Source organism: Arachis stenosperma, chromosome 1 (assembly GCF_014773155.1).
Source record: "Arachis stenosperma cultivar V10309 chromosome 1, arast.V10309.gnm1.PFL2, whole genome shotgun sequence".
Taxonomy (NCBI): Eukaryota; Viridiplantae; Streptophyta; class Magnoliopsida; order Fabales; family Fabaceae; genus Arachis; species Arachis stenosperma.
In genome coordinates, this window is record NC_080377.1 from 76700108 (window position 1) to 76727446 (window position 27339).

The window sequence follows — 27339 nt, forward strand, 5'->3', positions numbered from 1 at the left end:
GAGTCTAGCGTCAAATTTTAAGTTTGGTGTCAATTTCATGTTTTTAAATTTCTTAAGTTTTTGAAAAAAAAATTTACATTGTGTTCTTCTGTGATCTTCAAGTTGTTCTTGATGATTTCCTTTGTTCAATCTCATGATTTTCTTGTTTTGTGTTTTATGTTGTTTTTCATATGCATTTTCGAATTCTTAGTGTCTAAACTTTCAAAATTTCTAAGTTTGGTGTCTTGCATGTATTTCTTTTCTTAAAAATTTTCAAAAACATGTTCTTGATGTTCATCATGATCTTCAAAGTGTTCTTGGTGTTCATCTTGACATTCAAAGTGTTCTTGCATGCATTATTGGTTTGATCTTAAATTCTTATGTTTTGAGTCATTTTGTGTTTTTCTCTCCCCTCATTAAAAATTCAAAAAAGTCAAAAATATATATCTTTTCAAGTAAATAATATAGAGAAATGAAGATTCAGAACATAAAGCCGAAGAATCACAAAGAAAAAGAGCTCACTGGCAATAAAACGCCAGTAAAGAGGCACTTTGGGTGTTAAATGCCAGAATGGCTATCATTCTGGGCGTTTAACGCCAGTAAAGGTATCATTATGGGCGTTAAACGCCAGAATGGGCAGCATTCTGAGCGTTTAACGCCAGAAATGGCAGCATTCTGGGTGTTTAGAAAAACACCTAGTAAAGAAGGATTCCTGGCGTTTAACGCCAGCCAGGATATCTGGCTGGGCGTTAAACGCCCAAAGAGGCAGCCAAGTGGGCGTTAAACGCCAGAATGGATAGCATTCTGGGTGTTTAACGCCAGGATGACACAAGGGAGGTAATTTTGTTTCCAATTCGAATTTTTTTTATTTTTCATGTTTTAATTCATAATTTTAAAATCTTATCTTTTCATATCACATTTTCAAAAATCCTTGCTAATAATTAATGTTTTGATTCAAAAATTTCAAGTTTGTTACTTTCTTGTTAAGAAATGATCAATCTTTAAATTCTAGAATCATATATTTTAGTTTCTTGTTAGTCAAGTCATCAATTTTAAAAAATCAAATCTTTTTTTAATTTCTTTTTCAATCATATCTTTTCAAATCATATCTTTTTCAATCAAATCTTTTTCAATCATATCTTTTTAAAATTTTGATTTTAAAATCTTTTTCTAACTTCTTATCTTTTCAAAATTATTTTTAAATCTTTTTCAACTAATTACTATTTCCTATCTTTTTCAAAACCACCTAACCACTTTCCACTTCCAATTTTCGAAAATCACTAACCACTTTTTCAAAAATCTTTTTAATTAACTAATTGGTTTAGTTTTAATTTTTTAATACTATCTCTCTCTCTCTCATCTCTTTCTATTTATTTGCTAATACTTCTCTTCTACTTATAATTCGAACCCTCTCTCTCCCTCTGTGTTCGAATTCTTCTTATTCTCTCTACCTTATTTCTCTATTCTTCTTTTCTTCTGACACATCAAAAAATCTCTATATTGTGACATAGAGGATTCTACTACTCCTTTTGTTCTCTTCTTTTTCATAAGAGCAGAAACAGGGATAAAAACATTCTTGTTGAAGCTAATCCTGAACCTAAAAGGACTCTGAAGAAGAAGATAAGAGAAGCTAAAGCACAACACTCCGAAGAGGACCTTACAGAGAATTTCGAAAAAGAAGCATACATGGCAGCCGAACCCAACAACAATGCCAGAGATGCAAGAAAAATGCTTGGTGACTATACTGCACTAACTTCCAACTTCTATGGAAGAAGCATCTCAATTTCTGCCATTGAAGCAAACAACTTTGAGCTTAAGCCTCAATTAATTTCTCTAATGCAGCAGAATTGCAAGTTTCATGGACTTCCATCGGAAGATCCTCATAAGTTCTTAGCTGAATTTTTGCAGATCTGTGATATTGTCAAGACCAATGGGGTTGATCCCGAGGTCTATAGACTTATGCTTTTCCCCTTTACTATAAGAGACAGAGCTAGAATATGGTTGGACTCACAACCTAGAGAAAGCCTAAACTCTTGAGACAAGTTGATCAATGCTTTCTTGACCAAATTCTTTCTACCTCAAAAGATGAGCAAGCTTAGAGTGGAAGTCCAAACCTTCAAACAAAAGGAAGGTGAATCTCTCTATGAAGCTTGGGAAAGATACAAGCAATTAACCAAAAAGTGTCCTTCTGACATGCTTCCAAAATGGAGCATCATATGTATATTCTATGATGGTCTGTCTGAACTGTCCAAGATATCCTTGGACTATTCTGTTGGTGGATCCCTTCATCTAAAAATCCCTGCAGAAGCCCAGGAACTCATTGAGATGGTTGTAAATAACCAGTTCATGTACACTTTTGAAAGAAATCTTGTGAATAATGGGATGACTCAGAAGAAAGGAGTTCTTAAGATTGATACCCTGAATGCCATATTGGCTCAGAACAAAATCTTGACTCAGCAAATCAATACGATTTCTCATAATCTGACTGGATTGCAAGCTGCATCAGGCAATGCTAAAGAAGCCTCCTCTAAAGGAGAAGCTTATGACCCTGAGAATCCTGCAATGGAAGAGGTAAATTACATGGGAGAATCCTATAGAAACACCTATAATCCTTCATGGAGAAATCATCCAAATTTTTCATGAAAGGATCAACAGAAGCCTCAACAAGGCTTCAACAACAATAATCGTGGGAGAAAAAAGTTTGGCAATAGCAAACCTTTTCCATCATCTTCTCAGCAACAGACAGAAAATTTTGAGCAGAGCCTCTCTGGCTTAGCAAACATAGTCTTTGATCTATCTAAGGCCACTCTCAGTTTTATGACTGAAACAAGGTCCTCTATCAGAAATTTGGAGGCACAAGTGGGTCAGCTGAGTAAAAGAGTTGCTAAAACTCCTCCTAGTACTCTCCCAAGCAATACAAAAGAGAATCCCAAAAGAGAGTGCAATGCCATAACTATAACCAAAATGACCGAACCTGGAGAGAGTGAAAAGGCAGTGATTCCCAGTGAAGAAGACCTCAAGGGACGTCCACTGACCTATAAGGAGTCTCCTATTGAGGAACCAAAGGAATCTGAGGCTCATACAGAGACCATAGAGATTCCACTGAACTTACTTTTGCCATTCATGAGCTCTGATGAGTATTCTTCCTCTGAAGAGGACGAAGACATTGTTTAAGAGCAAGTTGCTCAGTATCGAGGGGCAATCATGAAGCTGAATGCCAAGTTATTTGGTAATAAGACTTGGGAGGATGAACCTCCATTGTTCATCACTGAACTGAATACCTGGATTCAGCAGACATTACCTCAGAAGAAACCGGATCCCGAAAAGTTCTTAATACCTTGCACCATAGGCACCATGACCATGGAAAAGGCTCTGTATGACCTGGGGTCAGGTATCAACCTCATGCCACTCTCTGTAATGGAGAAACTAGGGATCTTTAAGGTACAAGCTGTAAGAATTTCACTAAAGATGGCAGACAAATCAATGAAATAGGCTTATGGACTTGTAGAGGATGTTTTAGTGAAGGTTGAAGGCCTTTACATCCTTGCTGACTTCATAATCCTAGACACTGGAAAGGATGAGGATGAATCCATCATCCTTGGAAGACCCTTCCTAGCCACAACAAGGGCTATGATTGATGTGGACAGAGGAGAGTTAGTCCTTCAATTGAATGAGGACTACCTTGTGTTTAAGACTCAAGGATCTTCTTCTGTAAACATGGAGAAGAAGCATGAAAAGCTTCTCTCAATACAGAGTCAGACAGAGCCCCCACACTCAAACTCTAAGTTTGGTGTTGGGAGGTCACAATCATGCTCTGAGCATCTGTGAAGCTCTATAAGAGCTCACTGTCAAGCTATTGACATTAAAGAAGCCCTTATTGGGAGGCAACCCAATCTTATTTATCTATATTAATTACTTTCTCATTTTTATTTTCTAGTGTTAGTCTATGTCTTTGGTGCAGAAATTGTTATCCCTTGGCATGGCTCCAAAAACATGGTGCGCAATACCATGATTCACATGTCTCTTCACAACTTCGCACAGCTGACCAGCAAGTGCACTGGGTCGTCCAAGTAATACCTTACGTGAGTAAGGGTCGATCCTACGGAGATTGTCGGCTTGAAACAAGCTATGGCCATCTTGTAAATCTCAGTCAGGCGGATTCAGATGGTTATAGAGTTTTGATAATTAAAAGATAAATAAACACAAAATAAAGATAAAGATACTTATGTAATTCATTGGTGGGAATTTCAGATAAGCGTATAGAGATGCGTTATTTCTTCTGAATCTCTGCTTTCCTACTGTCTTCATTCAATCATTCATACTCCTTTCCATGGCAAGCTGTATGTTGGGGATCACCGTTGTCAATGGCTACCTCCCGTCCTCTCAGTGAAAATGGTCCTCTACGGTTTCTGTACGGCTAATCAACTGTCGGATTTCTCGTCTCGGATGAAAAATACCAGGCACAGCTTCCGCATGGCTAATCCGATGTTGGTTCTCGATCGTGTCGGAATAAGATCTAATGATCCTTTTGCGTCTGTCACTATGCCCCACAGTCGCGAGTTTGAAGATTGTCACAGTCATCCCTTCCTAGATCCTACTCGGAATACCACAGACAAGGTTTAGACTTTCTAGATCTCAGGAATGCTGCCAATTGATTCTAGCCTATACCACGAAGGTTCTAATCTCAGATTCAGATGCTCCATTCTCAGAGGGGAGTCGATGTGAATCGTTGATTAGAAACCCAAGAGATACACACTCTAGCTTTCGCAGGTAGAACGGAAGTGGTTGTCAGGCACGCATTCATAAATTGAGAATCGTGATGAGTGTCACGGATCATCACATTCATCATGTTGAAGTGCGAGTGAACATCTTAGAATAAGAATAAGCTTGAATTGAATAGAAGAACAATAGTACTTTGCATTAATACTCGAGGAACAGCAAAGCTCCACACCTTAATCTATGGTGTGCAAAAACTCCATCGTTGAAAATACATAAGTGATGAAGGTCCAGGCATGGCCGAATGGCCAGCCTTCCAAAGTGATCAAAAGATGATCAAAAGGTCCAAAGATGTTCCAAATGAGATATCTGAGTACAATAGTAAAAAATTATATTTATACTAAACTAGTTACTAGGGTTACAGAAATAAGTAAATGATGCAGAAATCCACTTTCGGGCCCACTTGGTGTGTGCTTGGGCTGAGCATTGAAGATTTCATGTGTAGAGACTTTTCTTGGAGTTAAACACTAGTTTTTATGCCAGTTTGGGCGTTTAACTGCAGCTTCTATCTTGTATCTGGCGTTTAACGCCAGAATAGGGCAGGAAGTTGGAGTTTGAACGCCAGTTTGTGTCGTCAAAACTCAAGCAAAGTATGAACTATTATGTATTTCTGGAAAGCCCAGGATGTCTACTTTCTAACGCAATTAAGAGCGCACCATTTGGATTTCCATAGCTCCAAAAAATCCATTTCGAGTGCAGGGAGGTCAGAATCCAACTACATCTGCAATCCCTTTTTCAACCTCTGAATCATATTTTTGCTCAGGTCCCTCAATTTCATCCAGAAAATACCTGAAATCACAAAAAAACACACAAACTCATAATAAAGTCTAGAAATGTGAATTTTGCTTAAAAACTAATAATTATTTACTAAAAACTAACTAAATCCTACTAAAAGCTATCTAAAAATAATGCCAAAAGCGTATAAATTATCCGCTCATCACAACACCAAATTAAATTGTTGCTTGTCCCCAAGCAACTGAAAATAAAATAGAAAAAAAAGAAGAGAATATACAATGAATCTCATAATATCAATGAAACTTTGTCCCAATTAGATGAGCGGGGCTAGTAGCTTTTTGCTTTTGAACAGTTTTGGCATCTCACTTTATCCTTTGAAATTTAGAATGATTGGCATCTATAGGAACTCAAAATTTTGGATAGTGTTATTGATTCTCCTAGTTCAGTATGTTGATTCTTGAACACAGCTACTTTATGAGTCTTGTCTGTGGCCCTAAGCACTTTGTTTTCCAATATTACCACTGGATACATAAATGCCACAGACACATAACTGGGTAAACCTTTTCAGATTGTGACTTAGCTTTGCTAAAGTCCCCAATTAGAGGTGTCCAGAGTTCTTAAGCACACTCTTTTTGCTTTGGATCACGACTTTAACCACTCAGTCTCAAACTTTTCACTTGGACCTTCATGCCACAAGCACATGGTTAGGGACAGCTTGATTTAGCCGCTTAGGCAAGGATTTTATTCCTTTGGGCCCTCCTATCCATTAATGCTCAAAGCCTTGGATCCTCTTTACCCTTGCCTTTTGGTTTAAAGGGCTATTGGCTTTTTCTGCTTGTTTTTTTTTCTTTTTCTTTCTTTCTCTCTTTTTTTTTGCCATTTTTTTCACTAATTTTTTTTCTTTTTTCATTGCTTTTTCTTGCTTCAAGAATCAATTTCATGATTTTTCATATTATCAATAACATTTCTCTTTGTTCATCATTTTTTCAAGAGCCAACAATTTTAGCATTCATAAACTTCACTATAAAAAATATGCACTGTTCAAGCATTCATTCAGAAAATAAAAAGTATTGCCACCATATCAAAATAATTAAACTAATTTCAAGATAAAATTTGAAATCCAAGTACTTCTTGTTCTTTTGTAATTAGGCATATTTTTCATTTAAGAGAGGTGAAGGATTCATGGAATTATTCATAGCTTTAAGGCATAGACGCTAGACACTAATGATCATGTAGTAAAGACACAAACATAGACAAACATAAAGCACCAAATTTGAAAAACAGAAAAATAAGAACAAGAAAATCAAAAAATGGGTCCACCTTAGTGATGGCGGCTAGTTCTTCCTCTTGAAGATCCAATGGAACGCCTGAGCTCTTCTATGTCTCTTCCTTGCCTTTGTTGCTCCTCCCTCATAGATCTTTGATCTTCTCTAATCTCATGGAGAATGATGGAGTGCTCTTGGTGCTCCACCCTTAGTTGGTCCATGTTGTAACTCAAGCCTTCCAAAGAGGTGTTGAGTTGCTCCCAATAGTTGTGTGGAGGAAAATACATCCCTTAAGGCATCTCAGGGATTTCTTGATGAATTTCCTCATGCTCTTGTTGAGGTCCATGAGTGGGCTCTCTTGTTTGCTCCATCCTTTTCTTAGTGATGGGCTTGTCCTCTTCAATGAGGATGTCTTCCTCTATGACAATTCCAGCTAAACTGCATAGGTAACAAATGAGATGAGGAAAGGCTAACCTTGCCAAAGTGGAAGACTTGTCAGCCACCTTGTAGAGTTCTAGAGGTATGATCTCATGAACTTCCACTTCCTCCCCAATCATGATACTTTGGATCATGATGGCCCGATCCACAGTTACTTCAGATCAGTTGCTAGTAGGAATGATGGAGCGTTAGATGAACTCCAACCATCCTCTAGCCACAAGCTTAAGGTCCGGTCTTCTCAATTGAACCGGCTTACCTCTTGAGTCTCTTTTCCATTGAGCTCCTTCCACATATATATCCATGAGGACTTGGTCCAACCTTTGGTCAAATTTGACCCTTCTAGTGTAAGGGCGTGCATTTTCTTGCATCATTGGCAAGTTGAATGCCAACCTTACATTTTTCGGACTGAAATCTAAGTATTTCTCCCGAACCATTGTAAGCCAATTCTTTGGATTCGTGTTCATACTTTGATCATGGTTCCTAGTAATCCATGCATTGGCATAGAACTCTTGAACCATTAAGATTCTGACTAGTTGAATGGGGTTGGTGAGAACTTCCCAACCTCTTCTTCGGATCTCATGTCGGATCTCTGGATACTCATTCTTCTTGAGCATGAAAGGAACCTCAGGGATCACTTTCTTCTTGGCCACAACTTCATAGAAGTGGACTTGATGGACCTTTGAGATGAATCTCTCCATCTCCCATGACTCGAAGGTGGAAGCTTTTGCCTTCCCTTTACTCTTTCTAGAGGTTTTTTCGGCCTTAGGTTCCATAAATGGTTATGGAAAAACAAAAAAAATACTTTTACCACACCAAACTTAAAAGGTTTGCTCGTCCTTGAGCAAAAAAAGAAAGAAAGAAGGAGAAGAAGAAGAATTGGAGGAGACAGAGATGAGAGATAGGTTCGGCCAAGGGGGTATAAGGTTATTGTGAAGTGTGAAAATGAAGGAGTGAAGAGGGGTATTTATAGGGAAAGAGAGGGAGAGTGGCCGAATGGAATTGGGTGGGTTTGGGAGGGAAAAGTATTTGAATTTGAAAAGTGAGATAGGTGGGGATTTTGGGGAAGAGGGATGGAGGTGATTGGTGAAGAGAATATAGGGAAGAAGATAGGATTTGATAGGTGAGTGGTATTTTGGGTAGAGTGTTATAGACATGTGTGAGGGGGAGAGAGAGAGAGGTGGGGTAGGTGGGGATCCTGTGGGGTCCATAGATCTTGAGGGGTCAAGGACTTCTCATCCCTACTCCATTTAGGCGTGCAACAACGCCCTTAGAGTGCAATTCTGGAGTTTAACACTAGACTGCTGCCTGTTTCTGGCGTTAAATGCCAGCTTTTATACCTTTCTTGGCATTTAACGCCAAGCTATTGCTTGTTTCTGGCGTTTAACGCCAACTTGGTGCTCTATTCTGGCGTTAAACGCCAGTTTGGTGCCCATTTCTGGCATTAAACGCCCAGAATGGTACCAGATTGGGTGTTTAACACCCATTCTGCTACTCTTACTGGCATCTTATCCTCTAGGGTGTGCTGTTTTTAATGCTGTTTTTGAATTTGCTTTGATTTTTGTAGTTGTTTTTGTGACTCCACATGATCATCAACCTAAAGAAAACATGAAATAATAATGGAACATGGAAATTTAACATAGATAAATAAAAATTGGGTTGCCTCCCAATAAGCGCTTCTTTAATGTCAATAGCTTGACAGTGGGCTCTTATGGAGCCTCACAGATAATCAGAGCATGGTTGGGGCCTCCCAACACCAAACTTAGAGTTTAAATGTAGGGGCTTTGTTTGACTCTGTATTGAGAGAAGTTTTTCATGCTTCTTCTCCATGTGTACAGAAGGAGAACCTTGAGTCTTGAATACAAGGTAGTTCTCATTCAATTGAAGGACCAACTCTCCTCTGTCAACATCAATCACAGCTCTTGCTGTGGCTAGGAAAGGCCTGCCAAGGATGATGGATTCATCATCATCTTTCCCAGTGTCTAGGATTATAAAATCAGCAGGGATGTAAAGGCCTTCAACCTTCACTAGCACATCCTCTACTAGTCCATAAGCCTGTTTCATTGATTTATCTGCCATCTCTAGTGAGATTCTTGCAGCTTGTACCTCAAAGATTCCTAGTTTCTCCATTACAGAGAGTGGCATGAGGTTAATACCTGACCCTAGGTCACACAGAGCCTTCTCAAAGGTCATGGTACCTATGATACGGGGTATTAAGAATTTACCAGGATCCTATTTTTTTTAGGTAAGGTTTGCTGAACCCAGGTATTCAGTTCATTAATTAGCAATGGAGGTTTATCCTCCCAAGTCTCATTACCAAATAGCTGGTATTCAGCTTCATGATTGCTCCTAAATACTGGGTAACTTGCCCTTCAGCAATGTCTTCATCTTCTTCAGAAGATGAATAGTCATCAGAGCTCATGAATGGTAATAGGAAGGTCAAAGAAATCTCTATGGTCTCTGTATGAGCCTCAGATTCCTTTGGTTCCCCATTAGGGTACTCCTTAATGGCCAGTGGACGTTCTCTAAGGTTTTCCTCACAAGGCATCACTGCCTTTTCACTCTCTCCAGGTTCGGCCATGTTGATCACAGTTATGGCCTTGCACTCTCTTTTGGGATTCTGTTTTGTATTTCTTGGGAGAGTGCTAGGAGGAGTTTCAGTAACCCTTTTACTCAGCTGACCCACTTGTGCCTCCAAGTTTCTGATGGAGGACCTTATTTTATTCATGAAACAGAGAGTGGCCTTAGATAGATCAGAGACTATATTTGCTAAGCTAGATGGGTTCTGCTCAAAATTCTTTGTCTGTTGCTAAGAGGATGATGGAAAAGGCTCGCCATTGCTAAACCTGTTTCTTCCACCATTATTAATGTTAAAGCCTTATTGAGGCTTTTGTTGATCCTTCCATGAAAAATTTAGATGATTTCTCCATGATAGATTATAGGTGTTTCCATAGGTTTCACCCATGTAATTCACCTCTGCCATTGCAGGGTTCTCAGGATCATAAGCTTCTTCTTCAGAAGATGCTTCTTTAGTACTGTTGGATGCATTTTGCAATCCATTTAGACTCTAAGAAATCATATTGACTTGTTGAGTCAACATTTTGTTCTGAGCCAATATGGCATTCAGAGCATCAATTTCAAGAACTCCCTTCCTCTGAGGAGTCCTATTACTCACAGGATTCCTTTCAGAGGTCTACATAAACTGGTTATTTCCAACCATTTTAATGAGTTCCTGAGCTTCTGCAGGCATTTTCTTCAGGTGAATAGATCCACTTGTAGAATGGTCCAATGTCATCTTAGACAATTCAGATAGACCACCATAGAATATATCCAGGATGGTCCATTCTGAGAGCATGTCAGAAGGACACTTTTTAGTCAGTTGCTTGTATCTTTCCCAAGCTTCATAGAGGGATTTACCTTCTTTCTGCCTGAAGGTTTAAATATCTACTCTAAGCTTGCTTAGCTTTTGAGGAGGAAAGAATTTGGCTAAGAAAGCCATGACCAATTTATCCCAAAAGTTTAGGCTATCTCTAGGTTGAGATTCCAACCATATTCTAGCTCTGTCTCTTACAGCAAAAGGGAAAAGCATAAGCTTATAGACCTCGAGATCAACTCCATTGGTCTTAACAGTATCACAGATCTGCAAGAATTCAGTTAAGAACTAAAAAAGATCTTCTGATGGAAGTCCATAAAACTTGCAATTCTGTTGCATCAGAGAAACTAATTAAGGCTTTAGCTCAAAATTATTTGCTCTAATGGCAGGGATTGAGATGCTTCTTCCATGGAAGTTGAAATTTGGTGAAGTGAAGTCACCAAGCATCTTCCTTGCATTGTTGTTGGGTTTGGCCATTACTTCTTTTTTGAGATTCTCTGTAAGGTTTTCTCTGGATTGTTGTGCTTTAGCTTCTCTTAGATTCTTCTTCAGAGTCCTTTCAGGTTCAGGATCTGCTTCAACAAGAATGTCCTTGTCCTTGCTCCTGCTCATATGAAAAAGAAGATGAAAGAAAAGGAAGAGGAATCCTCTATGTCACAGTATATAGATTTCTTTATGTGAGTAGAATAAGAAAAGAATAGAAGAATGATGTAAAGCGAAGAGATGAAGAATTCGAACACAACGAGGGAGAGAGGGTTCGAATTATAAGAAGAAGAGAAGAGTGTTAGTGATTAAATAAATAAATAGAAGATGAGAGAGAGAGTTTTCAAAAATAATTAAAAGGAAAGGGAAAATATTTTTGTTTTTATTTTAAAATTTTGTTAGAATTCGAAAATTAAGAGAAGAAATATAATAAAATTAAAATTTAAAATAATTAGTTAATTAAAAAGAATTTTGAAAAAGAAGTTAATGATTTTCGAAAGTTAGAGAGAGAAAATTAGTTAGGTAATTTTGAAAAAGATAAGAATTTTAAAATCAAACAAAAAGTTAAGTAGTTAATTGAAAAAGATTTGAAAATCAATTTTGGAAAGATAAGAAGTTAGAAAAGATTTTGAAATTGATTTTGAAAAAGATATGATTTGAAAAAGATATGTTTGAAAAGATATGATTGAAAAGATATGATTAAAAAAGAAATTTAGAAAGATTTGATTTTGAAAATTAAAGTTAATGACTTGACTAACATGAAACTAAAAGATATGATTCTAGAATTTAAAGGTTGAACCTTTCTTAACAAGAAAGTAACAAACATGAAATTTTTGAATCAATCACATCAATTGTTAGTAAAGTTTTTGAAAATTTGAAATGAAATTAAGAAAAAGATTTTGAAAAACATGAAAGAAAAGATGAAAAAAAAAACGTTTGATTTTTGAAAAAAATTTAAAAAGATAGGATTTTTGAAATTGAAATCTTGACTTGACTAACAAGAAATAACTTATTTTAAAATTTATAAGTGAAATAAGAAAAATATATTTTTTTTTTGAATTTAATGAGGAAAGAGAAAAACCACAAATGACTCAACACACAAATTTTGGATTAAAACAAATGATGCATGCAAGAACACTATGAATATCAAGATGAACACCAAGAACACTTTGAAGATCATGATGAATATCAAGAACTTATTTTTGAAAAATTTTCAAGAAAAGAAAAACATGCAAGACACCAAACTTAGAGATTTTTCATATTTAGATACTATGAATTCAAAAAAATGCAATGCAGAAGGATTTCAAGAGTAGAAGGAGATTCAACTTATTTTTAGATTGTTTTCTTATTTATTTGCAAAATGCGACAGATAATTTTTTACATATCAATTATTAAAAATGAAGTTCCCACAGTAATTATTCAGAAAATTATAATTTAATTTTTATTTTTGATAACATCACTCTTTACATAATCTTTTTTATATTATATATTTATATAAATTTATAAAAAATAAATAAAATTATCAAAATAAAAATGATATTATCGTCTCTCTAATTATTCAGTTACTTATTAAAAGTCTTGCATTATTTGAAGATAAAATGAAAATACTTTTCATAAGTAACAAATTATTATTATCTCTTAAACTAACTTTAAAAATTTCTTAGGCTTTTGCCTTTTCCTTTGGCTTCTGCTTGGTTTTTTTTTTGAAACAAAAATATATATTAAATTTTAAAATTGAGTTAGGATTATACAATTTTTATAACAATTATATTGCAATGAATTAAAAAAGTGCACGAGGAGACAATACAATTTTCCATTTTTTAATGCATTTAATGAAATTATAAAAGACATTATTATTGTATTTTGAAAAACAAAAACAATTTAAAACTATTCATTTTTTCTAATAATAAATATAGTTTTATATTTGTCCAAACTTGTATTCTTATCTCTATTAAAAAAAAACTAAATTATTTATCCTTAGTCCAATAATAATAACTTGATGGTAAGGCATAAAATTTCTTAGATAAAGTAAATTAAGAATTCAGGATATAGTACTAAAAATAGGGAGAACTAAAAATAGTACTATATTTTGAGTTTTGACCAGGAAAAATATGTTTGACAAAATCTAAGAGAATGAACAAGCCTATATATCTTTTGCATTATTTTGTGTGCTACATGCTAAGCCTTCTTTTATTACCGAATTTTTTAATCCATTCAAATCAATATACCAAAAAGAAAATTAGTTTCACGCTTCTTTTACGCCACAATATTCCTTTTAATAAAGATAGAATTTTACACTTCTTTTTTTTAGATACTATGAAAAACAACAAAAGACACAAAACAAGGAGACTCATTAAGAACAACTTGAAGATCATGAAGAATGTAATGCATGAATTTTCGAAATTTTTTTTTTCAAAAATTAAAACATGCAATTGACACCAAACTTAAAATTGACTCTAGACTCAAACAAAAAACACAAAATTATTTTTATTTTCATGATTTTATTATTTTTTTATAATTTTTCAAAAATTTTTATTGAAAAACGAAAAAGAAGAGAAAATTTTTTTGAAAGATTTTTGAAAATTTTTTGAAAATAAAATAAAGGTTGAAACAAGAAGAAAATTACCTAATCTGAGCAACAAGATTAACCATCAGTTGTCCAAACTCAAACAATCCCCGGCAATGGCGCCAAAAAATTGGTGCACGAAATTGTTATCCCTTGGCATGGCTCCAAAAACTTGGTGTGCAATACCATGATTCACACGTCTCTTCACAACTTCGCACAGCTGACCAGCAAGTGCACTGGGTCGTCCAAGTAAAACCTTTCGTGAGTAAGGGTCGATCCCACGGAGATTGTTAGCTTGATGCAAGCTATGGCCATCTTGTAAATCTCAGTCAGGCGGATTCAGATGGTTATAGAGTTTTGATAATTAAAAGATAAATAAACACAAAATAAAGATAGAGATACTTATGTAATTTATTGGTGGGAATTTCAGATAACCGTATGGAGATGCGTTATTCCTTCTGAATCACTACTTTCCTACTGTCTTCATTCATACTCCTTTCCATGGAAAGCTGTATGTTGGGGATCACTGTTGTCAATGGCTACCTCCCGTCCTCTCAGTAAAAATGGTCCTCTACGATTTCTGTACGGCTAATCAACTGTCGGATTTCTCGTCTCGGATGAAAAATACCAGGCACAGCTACCGCATGGCTAATCAGCTATTGGTTCTCGATTGTATCGGAATAAAATCCAATGATCCTTTTACGTCTGTCACTACGCCCCACAGTTGTGAGTTTGAAGCTCGTCACAGTCATCCCTTCCCAGATCCTACTCGGAATACCACATACAAGGTTTAGACTTTTCGAATCTCAGGAATGCTGCCAATTGATTCTAGCCTATACCACAAATGTTCTAATCTCAGATTCAGATGCCCCATTTTCAGAGGGGAGTCGATGTGAATCGTTGATTAGAAACCCAAGAGATACACACTCTAGGTTTCGCATGTAGAATGGAAGTGGTTGTCAGGCACGCGTTCATAAATTGAGAATGGTGATGAGTGTCACGGATCATCACATTCATCATGTTAAAGTGCAAGTGAACATCTTAGAATAAGAATAAGCTTGAATTGAATAGAAGAACAATAGTACTTTGTATTAATACTCGAGGAACAACATAGCTCCACACCTTAATCTATGGTGTGCAGAAACTCCACCGTTGAAAATACATAAGTGATAAAGGTCCAGGCATGGCCGAATGGCCAGCCTCCCAAAGTGATCAAAAGATCAAAAGATTATCAAAAGGTCCAAAGATGTTCCAAAAGAGATATCTGAGTACAATAGTAAAAATTTCTATTTATACTAAACTAGTTACTAGGGTTACAGAAATAAGTAAATGATGCAGAAATCCACTTCTGGGCCCACTTGGTGTGTGCTTGGGCTGAGCATTGAAGCTTTTATGTATAGAGACTTTTCTTGGAGTTAAACGCCAGTTTTTATGCAAGTTTAGGCGTTTAACTGCAGCTTCTATCCTGTTTCTGGCGTTTAACGCCAGAATAGGACAGAAAGTTGGCGTTTAAACGCCAGTTTGCATCATCAAAACTCAAGCAAAGTATGGACTATTATATATTTTTGGAAATCCCAAGATGTATACTTTCCAATGCAATTGAGAACGCGCCATTTGGGTTTCTATAGCTCCAAAAAATTCATTTCGAGTGCAGGAAGGTCAGAATCCAACAGCATCTGCAGTCTCTTTTTCAGCCTCTGAATCAGATTTTTGCTCAGGTCCCTCAATTTCAGCCAAAAAATACCTAAAATCATTGAAAAACACAAAAACTCATATAAAAGTCCAGAAATGTAAATTTTGCTTAAAAACTAATAATTATTTACTAAAAACTAACTAAATCCTACTAAAAACTATCTAAAAACAATGCCAAAAAGCGTATAAATTATCCGCTCATCAGTCTTCATTAGGTTGATGATCATGTGAAGTCACAAAAACAACTGCAGAATTAAAGTGGAATCAAAAACAGCATCCAAAATAGCACACTTTGGAGAATGGGCGTTTAATACCCAGTCTGGCAGCATTCTGGACGTTAAACACCAGAATTGGCAGCCAGACTGGCGTTTAATGCCAGAAAAGGGTGTCTGGTGTCTGGTTGGCGTTAAACCCCAGTAAGGGTAGCAGAATGGGCATTTAACGCCCAGTCTGGCAGCATTCTGGGCGTTAAACGCCAGAATTGGCAGCCAGACTGGCGTTTAACGCCAGAATTGGGCATCAGCCTGGCGTTTAACGCCAGAAATGGCACACAGTGGGCATTTAAATGCCAGAAAGGTGCAGAGATGAGAAATCCTTAACACCTCAGGATCTGTTGACCCCACATGATCCCTACCTACCCTAACTCACTCTCTCCTTTCTTCACACCTTTCCATAACAGTCTTCCCAAATACCATTCACCTATCAAATCCTACCCTCTTCCCCATAATCTCTCCACCACTCACATCTATCCACTATTTCCCAAAATAAACCCCACCTACCTCACCATTCAAATTCAAAACCATTACCCTCCCAAACCCACCCCTTCTTACACGGATTCCCTCTCTCCCTTACCCTATAAATACCCCCCTTCACTCCTTCATTTTCACACATCACCAACAATTTCTACCCCCTTGGCCGAACCCTTGACACACCTCCATCTCCTCTAATTCTGCTTCTCCTCCTCCTTTCTTTTTTCTTTTGCTCGAGAACGAACAAACCTTTTAAGTTTGGTGTGGGAAAAAGTGTTGCTTTTTGTTTTTTCATAACCATTAATGGCACCTAAGACCGGAAAATACCTCTAGAAAGAGGAAAGGGAAGGCAATTGCTTCCACCTCTGAGTCATGGGAGATGGAGAGATTCATCTTAAAGGTTCATCAAGGCCACTTCTATGAAGTTGTGGCCAAGAAAAAGGTGATCCACGAGGTCCCCTTCAAGCTCAAAAAGAGTGAATATCCAGCATTTGACGAGAGATTCGAAGAATAGGTTGGGAAGTTCTCACCAACCCCATCCAACAAGTCAGAATCTTAATGGTTCAAGAGTTCTATGCTAATGCATGGATCACTAAGAACCATGATCAAAGTGTGAACCCAACCCAAAAAATTGGCTCACAGTGGTTTGGGAAAAATACTTGGATTTCAGTCCGAAAACTATGAGGTTGGCATTCAACTTGCCAATGATGCAAGGAGATCTTCATCCTTTCACAAGAAGGGTCAACTTTGATCAAAGGTTAGACCAAGTCCTCATGGATATCTGTGTGGAAGGAGCCCAATGGAAGAGAGACTCCAAAGGCAAACCGGTTCAATTGAGAAGGCTTGACCTCAAACCCATGGCTAGAGGATAGTTAGAGTTCATCCAATGCTCTATCATTCCTACTAGCAACTGGTCCAAAGTAACTGTGGATCGGGCTATCATGATCCATAGTATCATGATTGGAGAGGAAGTGGAAGTTCATGAGATCATACCTCTAGAACTATACAAGGTGGCTGACAAACCCTCCACTTTGGCAAGGTTAGCCCTCCCTCATCTCATCTGTCACCTATGCAATTCAGCCAGAATTGTCATAGAGGAAGACATCCTCATTGAAGAGGACAAGCCCATCACTAAAAAGAGGATGGAGCAAACAAGAGAGCCCACTCATGGACCTCAACAAGAGCATGAGGAAGTCCCTCATCAAGAAATCCCTGAGATACCTCAAGGGATGCATGTTCCTCCACACAACTATTGGGAGCAACTCAACACTTCTTTAGGAGATTTGAGTTTCAATATGAAGCAACTAAGGATGGAACACCAAGAGCACTCCATTATCCTCCATGAAATTAGAGAGGACCAAAGAGCCATGAGGGAGGAACAACAAAGGCAAGGAAGAGATATTGAGGAGCTTAAGCACTCCATAGGATCTTCAAGAGGAAGAACTAGCCACCGTCACTAAGGTGGACCCGTTCTTTAATTTCCTTGTTTTTATTTTTTTCTGTTTTTTTCGGTTTTTATGCTTTATGTTTTGTCTATGTTTTTGTCTTTATTACATGATCATTAGTGTCTAGTGTTTATGTCTTAAGACTATGAATGTTCCATGAATCCTTCACCTTTCTTAAAAGAAAAATGTTTCTATTTGCAAAAGAACAAGAAGTACATGAATTTCAAATTCTATCTTAAAATTAGTTTAATTATTTTGATGGGGTGGCAATACTTTTTGTTTTCTGAATGAATGCTTGAATAGTGCATATTTTTTATAGTGAAGTTTATGAATGTTAAAATTGTTGGCTCTTGAAAGAATAATGAAAAAAAAAGAAATGTTATTGATAATCTGAAAAATCATAAAATTGATTCTTGAAGAAAGAAAAAGCAGTGAAAAACACAAAGCTTGCAAAAAAAAGGGGGCGTAAAAATAAAGAAAAAAAAGCAAGAAGAAAAAGCCAATAGCTCTTTAAACCAAAAGGCAAGAGAAAAAAGCTAGTAACCCTTTAAACTAAAAGGCAAGGGTAAAGAGGATCCAAGGCTTTGAGCATCAGTGGATAGGAGGGCCCAAAGGAATAAAATCCTTGCCTAAGCAGCTAAATCAAGCTGTCCCTAACCATGTGCTTGTGTCATGAAGGTCTAAGTGAAAAGCTTGGGACTGAGTGGTTAAAGTCGTGATCCAAAGCAAAAGAGTGTGCTTAAGAACTCTGGACACCTCTAACTGGGGACTCTAGCAAAGCTGAGTCACAATCTAAAAAGGTTCACCCAGTTATGTGTCTGTGGCATTTATGTATCCGGTGGTAATACTGAAAAACAAGATGCTTAGGGTCACGGCCAAGACTCATAAGTAGCTGTGTTAAAAAATCAACATACTAAGCTAGGAGAATCAATAACACTATCTGAATTCTGAGTTCCTATGGATGCCAATCATTTTGAACTTCAAAGGATAAAGTGAGATGCCAAAACTGTTCAGAAACAAAAAGCTACTAGTCCCGCTCATCTAATTGAAACTAAGCTTCATTGATGTTTTGGAATTTATTGTATATTCTCTTCTTTTTATCCTATTTTGTTTTTGGTTGCTTGGGGACAACCAACAATTTAAGTTTGGTGTTGTGATGAGCGAATAATTTATACGCTTTTTGGCATTGTTTTTAGGTAGTTTTTAGTATGTTTTAGTTACTTTTTAGTATATTTTTATTAGTTTTTATGCAAAAACCACATTTCTAGAATTTACTATGAGTTTTTGTGTTTTTCTATGATTTCAGGTATTTTCTGGCTGAAATTGAGGGACCTGAGCAAAAATCTGATTTAGAGGCTGAGAAAGGACTGCAGATGCTGTTGGATTCTGACCCTCCTGCACTTAAAGTGGACTTTCTAGAGCTACAGAATCCCAATTGGCATGCTCTTATTTGCGTTGAAAAGTAGACATCTTGGGCTTTCCAGCAATGTATAATAGTCCATACTTTGTCCGAGATTTTATGGCCCAAACTGGCATCCAAACACCCACCAGAGACCTTTTTCTAGAGTAAAACGCCGGAACTGGCACCAGAACTGGAGTTAAATGCCCAAACTGGCATCTAAGCTGGTGTTTAACTCCAAGAATGGCCTATGCACGTGAAAGCTTCAAATCTCAGCCCAAGCACACACTAAGTGGGTCCCGGAAGTGAATTTCTGCACTATCTGCAATTAGTTACTCATTTTCTGTAAACCCTATTAACTAGTTTAGTATATATAGCACTTTTTACTATTGTATTAGAGGCTGGCAGTTTTGAGAATTATCTTATACCACTTGGGAGGCTGGCCATTCGGCCATGCCTAGACCTTCTTCTCTTATGTATTTTCTACAGTGGAGTTTCTACACCTCATAGATTAAGGTGAGGAGCTCTACTGTTCTTCATGAACTACTTCAAGTATTATTGTTTCTCTTTCAATTCATGCCTACTTCTTCTCCAATATATACTCTCGTACTTAATTCAGTTAAGTCAGAATGAAGGGGGTGACCCGTGACAATCACCCACTATCTTCATTACTCGCTTAGCCAAGATCCGCGTACCTGACAACCACAAGCGGTCTACATGATGTTCAACATAGTCATTGGACGATAGCTAGAGTATACTCTCTTGGGTCTCTAATCCACGGACCGAGTTTGCGTGGTTAGAACCTTCGTGGTATAGGCTAGAAACAATTGGCAGCATTCCTGAGATCCAGAAAGTCTAAACCTTGTCTGTGGTATTCCGACTAGGATCTGGGATGAAATGACTATGACGAGCTTCAAACTCACAACTGTTGGACACAGTGACAGTGTGCAAAAGGATAGAGAGATCCTATTCCGACACAAGTGGGAACCGTTAGATGATTAGCCATGCGGTAGCTGTGCTTGGTATTTTTCATCTGAGACGAGAATCCGACAGTTGATTAGCCGTACAGAAACCATAGCCGGACCATTTTCACTGAGAGGATCATACAGCTTGCCATGGAAGGGAGGACGCATGATTGGATGAAGACAATAGGAAAACAGAGGTTCAGAAGCAACAAAGCATCTCGAAACGCTTATCTGAAATTCCCACTAATGAATTACATAACTATCTCAATGTTATTTTCCATTTTATTTACCTTTTAATTATAAATACCTCATAACCATTTGAATCCGCATGACTGAGATTTACAAGATGACCATAGCTTGCTTCAATTCAACAATCTCCGTGGGATCGGCTCTTACTCACGTAAGGTATTACTTGGACGACCCAGTGCACTTGCTGGTTAGTTGTGCAGAGTTGTAAAAATTGTGATCACAATTTTGTGCACCAAGTTTCAATAGTTTTCTGGTAACAGAACACAAATTCAGATTGATGTGGGTTGTAGATTGAAGAGGAACAGCATCTTCTCATTCAGGTTTTCAAGTGTTACAGAATATCCACAGTGCATCCAATTCTATTTCCCGTATAATTTGAATTTAGCAGGGGCAGTTTATGAAATTGATTTCAATTCTATTTCCTTGTTATTGCTGCAACTTTTTTTGGTTTTACTTTTTTGAATTATTATATGCTTAATAGGCTAAGTAGACGTGCTTTTCCTCTGCTGCTGCTCCACTACCATGGCTTTTTGTGGGGCTCGGATACCCTGGTGACAAGTACAGAGGAACTAGACATAATATAGGTTTAAATGCTTTCTTTTTCTTTCTGTTAGTTTGCGATTCTCTAGTTACCACTAACCATCCTGTGCAGGTGGGATTTGAGATGATTGATGCATTTGCTGCATCAGTAGAAATTCCTATGGATACAGTCTACTGCAAAGCTCTCTTTGGAAAGGGTTTGTCCCTTGCACTGAATTCATTATTGTATTTGTTTGTTTCTCTTTCAGCGTGTGTTGGATTTCTTGAGTTTTAGAGTGAGGTTGTCATTTGCAGGTTTTGTTGGTAATATCCTTATTTTCCTCGCCAAGCCTTAAACATATATGAATTTGAGTGGTGATCAGTAAGCAACTATGATGTTCTTAACAGCATCCTGTGGGTCTTTTTGTTTTTGCATCAAGTTACTTTTGTTACTAATGCCAAAATTACCTTAACCTTCAATGCCTTTGATTATTTACTCAGTTTCTTAAGTTGACAAACTAAATTGAGGGACAATTGTTTATTGATTGGCCTTTGGCAGTCCATTTTGCTTGGAGTTTCCTTAGAGGATTTAGGCCAATTGTGGTAATTTCCTTATAGTAATAGTTTTGCTACGATACTATTAATTCAAATTGGAGAGAGTTAAATTAACAGGAAAGTTCTTGAGAGAAAGTTCTTTGAGTAGTTAACTATTCATTTTGTTTTATTTGTAATTTCTTCCCTTTTACTGTAGCTTTGCAACTATGGAGTTGTTATGTGATCCATTAATGAAATGCTTCTTGAATTTTTGGTCATTTTTAACTAGCTTCTAGATGTTGTTCTTTGTTGTTAGTAACAAAGTCTCTGTTGCAATGGTGGATCATATAAATTTGATTAAAGTGTTGTCATAATTTTGTTGAAAATTGACAAAAAGAGGTAAGAATTAGGATGTTAGAATTGAGGTTGTGACTAATTGAATGATGTTGTGTTTGATTTATTGAATGATGATGATGCTAAAAATTCTGTTTGTTAGAGTGCAGAATTTGTTGAAAAGCTAAAAGCCAAGTTTCATGATTGAATAAATTGATGATACATGCTAATGATTACTTGAGAAGATGCTGGACTATTTTTTATATATGATGCAGTAAATTGATGATAATATATGTGAATTGTTTGAGTGATTTGTGGCTAGATTACTATGTTGAGTAATGCATAAATTGTTGATTTTATATGAGTATGCTTAAATATGAAAAGTGACAAAAAATGCTGATTTATTAATCTTGAGCACTTGGGACTTATTTAATCTTTCTAACAAGTCACAATAGGTAAAATAAAGTTAGAATGCAAGTTAGATTGAGTGAGAAGTTAGGAATCAATTTTTGACCTCTCAAAACCCGAGGTTATATTGCAGAATTATGCAGTTTCGGACATCACTTTACGAACAAAACTGGGAGAAATATAGTCACTCAAAATGAGTAAAATTATTTTTATATGAAACCTTTAGATGTCTAGATTGTTCTCCTAAAATTTCAGTATTTTCTTATGTGTGGTTTGGGAGATATGATTTTTAGAAAATGGTCATTTTCTGCAGAAACAATGTTGTTTGAATTCTAGAATAGCAACTTCAAAACCACATATCTCAATACTCTGAAACTCTTTGAAGGTGAAACCAAAGAAAGGTAAAATATTAGGATGTCTAGTATTTTATGTCCAAATTTTAGGATGATTCGAGTTTTGTAAAAAATGTTGTGCTTTCTGGAAGCAGGGCTGTTCACTGTTGTGATAGCACCCTTTTCTTAAAACAAAATCATATTTGGAGAGGCATAACTTTTTTGTAGAGAAGTAAAAATTCTCTGAGACTTGAACTAGGTGAAAGATGGGTAAGTCTAGTTGAACCACACCAAATTTTAGGAGAATCCAACCAAAGATGAATTTTATATGATTTTGCTAAATTGGTTACTACTTGCTGTTTTCTGAAGTGTACTAAATCAGTAGCCGATTTTAAAAAAATCATATAAAATTAAATTCTTAGAACACAATTGTAAAACTAAAACCAAAGTACAATTTAGGATTCCTATAATAAATAATAATATATTAGCGTTTCTTTTGCCCTATTTTTTATATGTATAATATATTAGGTATATGTATAATATGTTATATCTCTTATATTTGCATATGGTCTAATCTCTTAAAATTTTACTTGGCAACGAATAGATTGAAACTTTTGGTTGAAGCTTCCATCAAGACTTTGTCAAAACAAAAATAATAGTGTCATGACAAGGTAAAATACACACTTTCCATTAATCTTTTTATATTATGATTATGGCAAGCTATTAATTCATGTGTAAATCCACTTTGCTTGTTTTGTTATTTTTGAAGTTGCGATTTGACTTTTCAAATGTAGTTGAATGAGTGATTTTTTTGTAGTGAGAAGATTAAGATGTTAATTATTTTTTTCTTATTGCTCTTTATTCAAATCATAACTATTCTTCTATTTATGCAAGATAATTTTGGGGATGTTAATGAAGTTTAAGATGTCTATCATTGTGGTTTATTGACAAAGATGAGTTGAGAATCAAATTCCGGTGTACGTCTTAACAAGGCATTCTGTCTTTTGTGCAGATATAAGATTGAACAAGAACTTGGAACTGAAATAAAGCAAATTCCACCACACATTGACCAGGTATGATAGGATGCTGTATGAAAATTGGGGTTTTTTGGACCCTTAGTTTGAATGATTTTTCATTATTAGGACCTTTAGAAAGAGTTTAATATTAGCCTTTTAACTAGCAGATATTTTGCTGGGTCCAGTTTGAGTTTCCCTTAATTTGATTTTCAGATGTGTTTGTTGCTAACATTAGTACTATAGTTTCTTTTCTTCTTTTTGTGTTTCTTATTTTTGGTGGATGAGGGTTTAGGGGGTGTATTTTATACCTTGTTATGAATAAAGGGATCCCTATGTATTTTATTGTGTGGTTACCATTATGGGTTCTTTTGGAGTTTTCAGACATTTGTTATTCATATTATGTTTTATAATTTGCTTATCGTTTGTTTTTTCATTATTCATATGATCATACTTGCAGATTATTCGTAAAGTGTATTGTGGAGTTTTCCATGTGGTTGCTTTATCCGAGGAAGGCCTAGTACAACCTTGGAGTGATTCAATGACATTTCTTAATTCTCTTCTTAGAAATTCATTTTTGTTTATGTTTGTAAATTTCACGTACACTGTTGTTGCGTATATAGAGATGACATGGCTAATTTCGTTTGAATTTTATTAATGTAATACTAATTTTTATTAATTTTTTTAAACGACATTCACATATTTTTGTCAATATTTTTTTTATTATTTTTGGACTGTATTAGAGTGCATGTAAAAGCAAATACCAATTTTTTTTAATTTAATAAGGATATAGCCACGCTTTAAAAGTGTGGCAATAGGTTCAATTCTAGGTACGTTTAAAAGCGCAGCCTTATCTTTCTCTATCGGCACGTTTTTGAAGTGTACCCAAAACCAACCTTCTGGACACGCTTCAAAAGCGTTGCGATATGAGAATTTTTTGGTACTCTTTTAAAGTGTAGCTACAGGTTAACATCTATGGCCACGCTTTTAAGTGTGGAAAGAGATATAAGCGTGGAAAAAAAGAAAGCGTGCCAATAGATCCACAAAAGCGTGGCGATAGAGCAACCGGCATGCTGGCGGATGTAACCCTTTCAAAAGCGTGCCAATAACTCAAAAAGCATGGCGAAAAGCTATCGGCACGCTTTTTTGCACTTTTTGGCACGCTTTAAAAGCGTGGCAGAAAGCTTATTTTCGGCACGCTTTAAAACCAATTCTTTAACTTTTTCCAAGACGTCGCAAAAAGAAATCATTCAATCAAAATTCAATTACTTTAAAAATTCACTAAAACTCCTCCAAATGAAATTCTTAAATCAAATTTAAACATGCCCTTTTCATATTTAAATCAACCTTAAAACATAATACTTTTTCTAAATAATTTAAAATCGTAAAATATTTATTTTCCAAATAAATTGAACTCAAAATAATATAATTCTTTCCTTACCAAATCGACCTCAAAACATATACTTTTCTTAAATAAATTAAACTTGAAACATAAGTATTTTCTTAATAAATCAAAAATCAAATAATACAATTTCTCAAATCCAATCTTTTTCTAAATAACATTTCAAACAAAGTCTTAAAATTTATAACAAAATTTCGACAGCGTCTCCCCTAAAACTTGGACTTTGTCACCCTTTTCAAGTCCCAACTAAACCATTTCTCAACCTTTTCCAATGACTCAACTCATTTCCAATACCTTAATAAAACCAATTCAGCAACCACCGGTTTAACAAAATCAATTAATAATTCAATTTAAATAAACATTTATATTCTTCCAAATTAGGCCAAACAACTCATAAGATTTGCATAATCACCTAAAATGTATTTCTCACATAAATATCCATTTATAACAATTTTAAATTATAAAAATTGAGTTTTTAAAAAGAACCCCTACCTCGAAAAGTCAAACCCATAAACCAACGTGTCATGAAAACCTTTTCTCTCAGCCTGAAATCATCAGCAGCCGCAACCACAGTTCCACTCACTTTCGCAATAGCAGATACAGCTTTAATTCCAACATGCAACCTCAGTTACTAAATCCTAAAATATTAATATCGCAAAAAACTTAAAACACACAACGGAATACTAATAGCGAGGATTCCGAGACAGAGACACTTATCGAAACAACAGAACAAAGTAGCCGTAACTTCGAATTAACCCAGCAGTAGCTCTGACAACTATCCAGAGTGACAGCAGCAACCAAAAGTTTCAGTGACGGCGACTGTAACAACCACGCAACGACAACAATAATTCAGGAATTCAAAAAAATGAAAACCAAACACAAAACCCTTACCGGCAGTGTATTTCAACGATGGCAATGGCGTTTTTCGGTGGCAGAGACAGCTTCTTCTTCCTCCCCCATCCGTGACCAGCCTTGACGGTGGTGGGAGATCACAGCAACGGCGACGGTTCTGACAAAGATGACGATGGCAACACGGACGGCGACTGGGCGCACACGTCACTCTCCCATCAGTCTCTCTTTTTGCGAACTCTCACTTTTGCTTCACCCATGGACGACGGCGATGCTAGCTGCCCTCGGTGGCTATGACGGCACGAACGTCAGCATTAGCAGTGGCAAGCGTCAACCGTGACAAAAAAAATGACGGAACAACATCTTTCTTCTTCTCCTTTGGCTCCCTCCTCCGCGTTAGCACCAGCGATGATGGCGGCGAGCAGGTTGGTGATAACGACGAGGCCCACCGGTGTTGACTCGTCCCCCCATCTCTCTTTTCTTTTCTGACTCCATTTCTCCCTCTCTCCCTCAATGTTTTCTTTCTTTTTTTTTTTCTGAATGAGGGGCGGCTAGGGTTTTGTTGGGTAAGGAAGAATTGAGTGTGTAAATTAGGGTTAGGATTTGTGTATGAAATTAGGAATTTTGGGCAAATTAGGGTTTGGTAAATTCTAAATCAAATTAGGTTATATTGTATTAATTTTAAAATCTAATTAAATCCTCTAAATTACTTTAAAATATTATTTGTTGTATTAAATTACTAATTGATTTTCAATCAAATACTCTAATTAAAATGATAAGGTAATATAATTAATTTTCTTCATCTCTAAAACTTAAAGTATTAAATTATAAAAGTATAAATTATTTAAATCAAATCATATAAAATTCTTATTATTTTATGACTAATAATTTTATAATTTAAATATAGAAAATAATTTAATAATTATAAAACTAGATAAAATTCTAATTTAAATAGTCAAATCTCATTATTTTTAAATTTTTAAAACTTTAAGTTGTAAATAGGAAAATACTCAATAATTATAGAGTTTAGATAAAAATCTTAATTTATTTCAAATTCAATTAATTAAAACTTATTTTAATTATCTTTAATAAAATAATTTTTAAAATTTAGGCTGTAAATAAATAAATAATTTGAAATTAGTTCATAATAAAATTTTTCAAAAGTTCTGGGTCTTACATTCTATCCACCTTATAAAAATTTTTGTCCTCGAAATTAAAGTAATATACAAGATAATATATAATTCTAATACTTTGCATTTGAATACTTTAAAAAGGCAAGAAGTCTTAGCATATATATAATTTTTCAAATACCGGATAAACTATAAGACTTAGATATAAGGGAGAAGTGTGGTGTAAAGCAGAAGTTACAAGATAGACTCAAAACAAAAAGGTTACATGGGGTTAATATTTTATTAAAGCTTAAAACAAAGAAAGCGCAAATTTTTAAGATAGGTGTATGAAAAACAAAGTGGTAGTTAAGGTGGCAAAATGTTGAAAAACAGGTTAATATAAACAAATGGGATAACATTCGCACCTAGATCTCGTAACAACTTTAGAGCTTCAACTTCCCAACACCATCAAGACGTATCTCCACCATTCCCAACTATGCTTTATTCGAGCAATGGTGCACAAAATTGTGATCTCTAATAATGGCATTCAACTTGGTATGCGCATCTACTAACTCAGCACTTTCTTCATAACTTCGCATAACTAACCAGCAAGTGCACTGGGTCGTCCAAGTAATAAACCTTACGTGAGTAAGGGTCGATCCCACGGAGATTGTTGGTATGAAGCAAGCTATGGTTATCTTGTAAATCTCAGTTAGGCGGATAATAAAT

The 27339-nt window shown here is 35.9% G+C and overlaps 2 non-coding genes across 2 annotated transcripts; one reads left to right on the forward strand and one right to left on the reverse strand.

Annotated features, from left to right (window-relative positions):
* Window positions 1-2070: 2070 nt before the first annotated feature.
* Window positions 2071-2178, reverse strand: LOC130948572 (small nucleolar RNA R71). Its single transcript, XR_009073099.1, has one exon. It is a non-coding gene; the product is annotated as a small nucleolar RNA R71 (small nucleolar RNA).
* Window positions 2179-10543: 8365 nt separating this feature from the next.
* LOC130950796 (small nucleolar RNA R71) lies at window positions 10544-10647 on the forward strand. Its single transcript, XR_009073730.1, has one exon. It is a non-coding gene; the product is annotated as a small nucleolar RNA R71 (small nucleolar RNA).
* Window positions 10648-27339: the final 16692 nt, after the last annotated feature.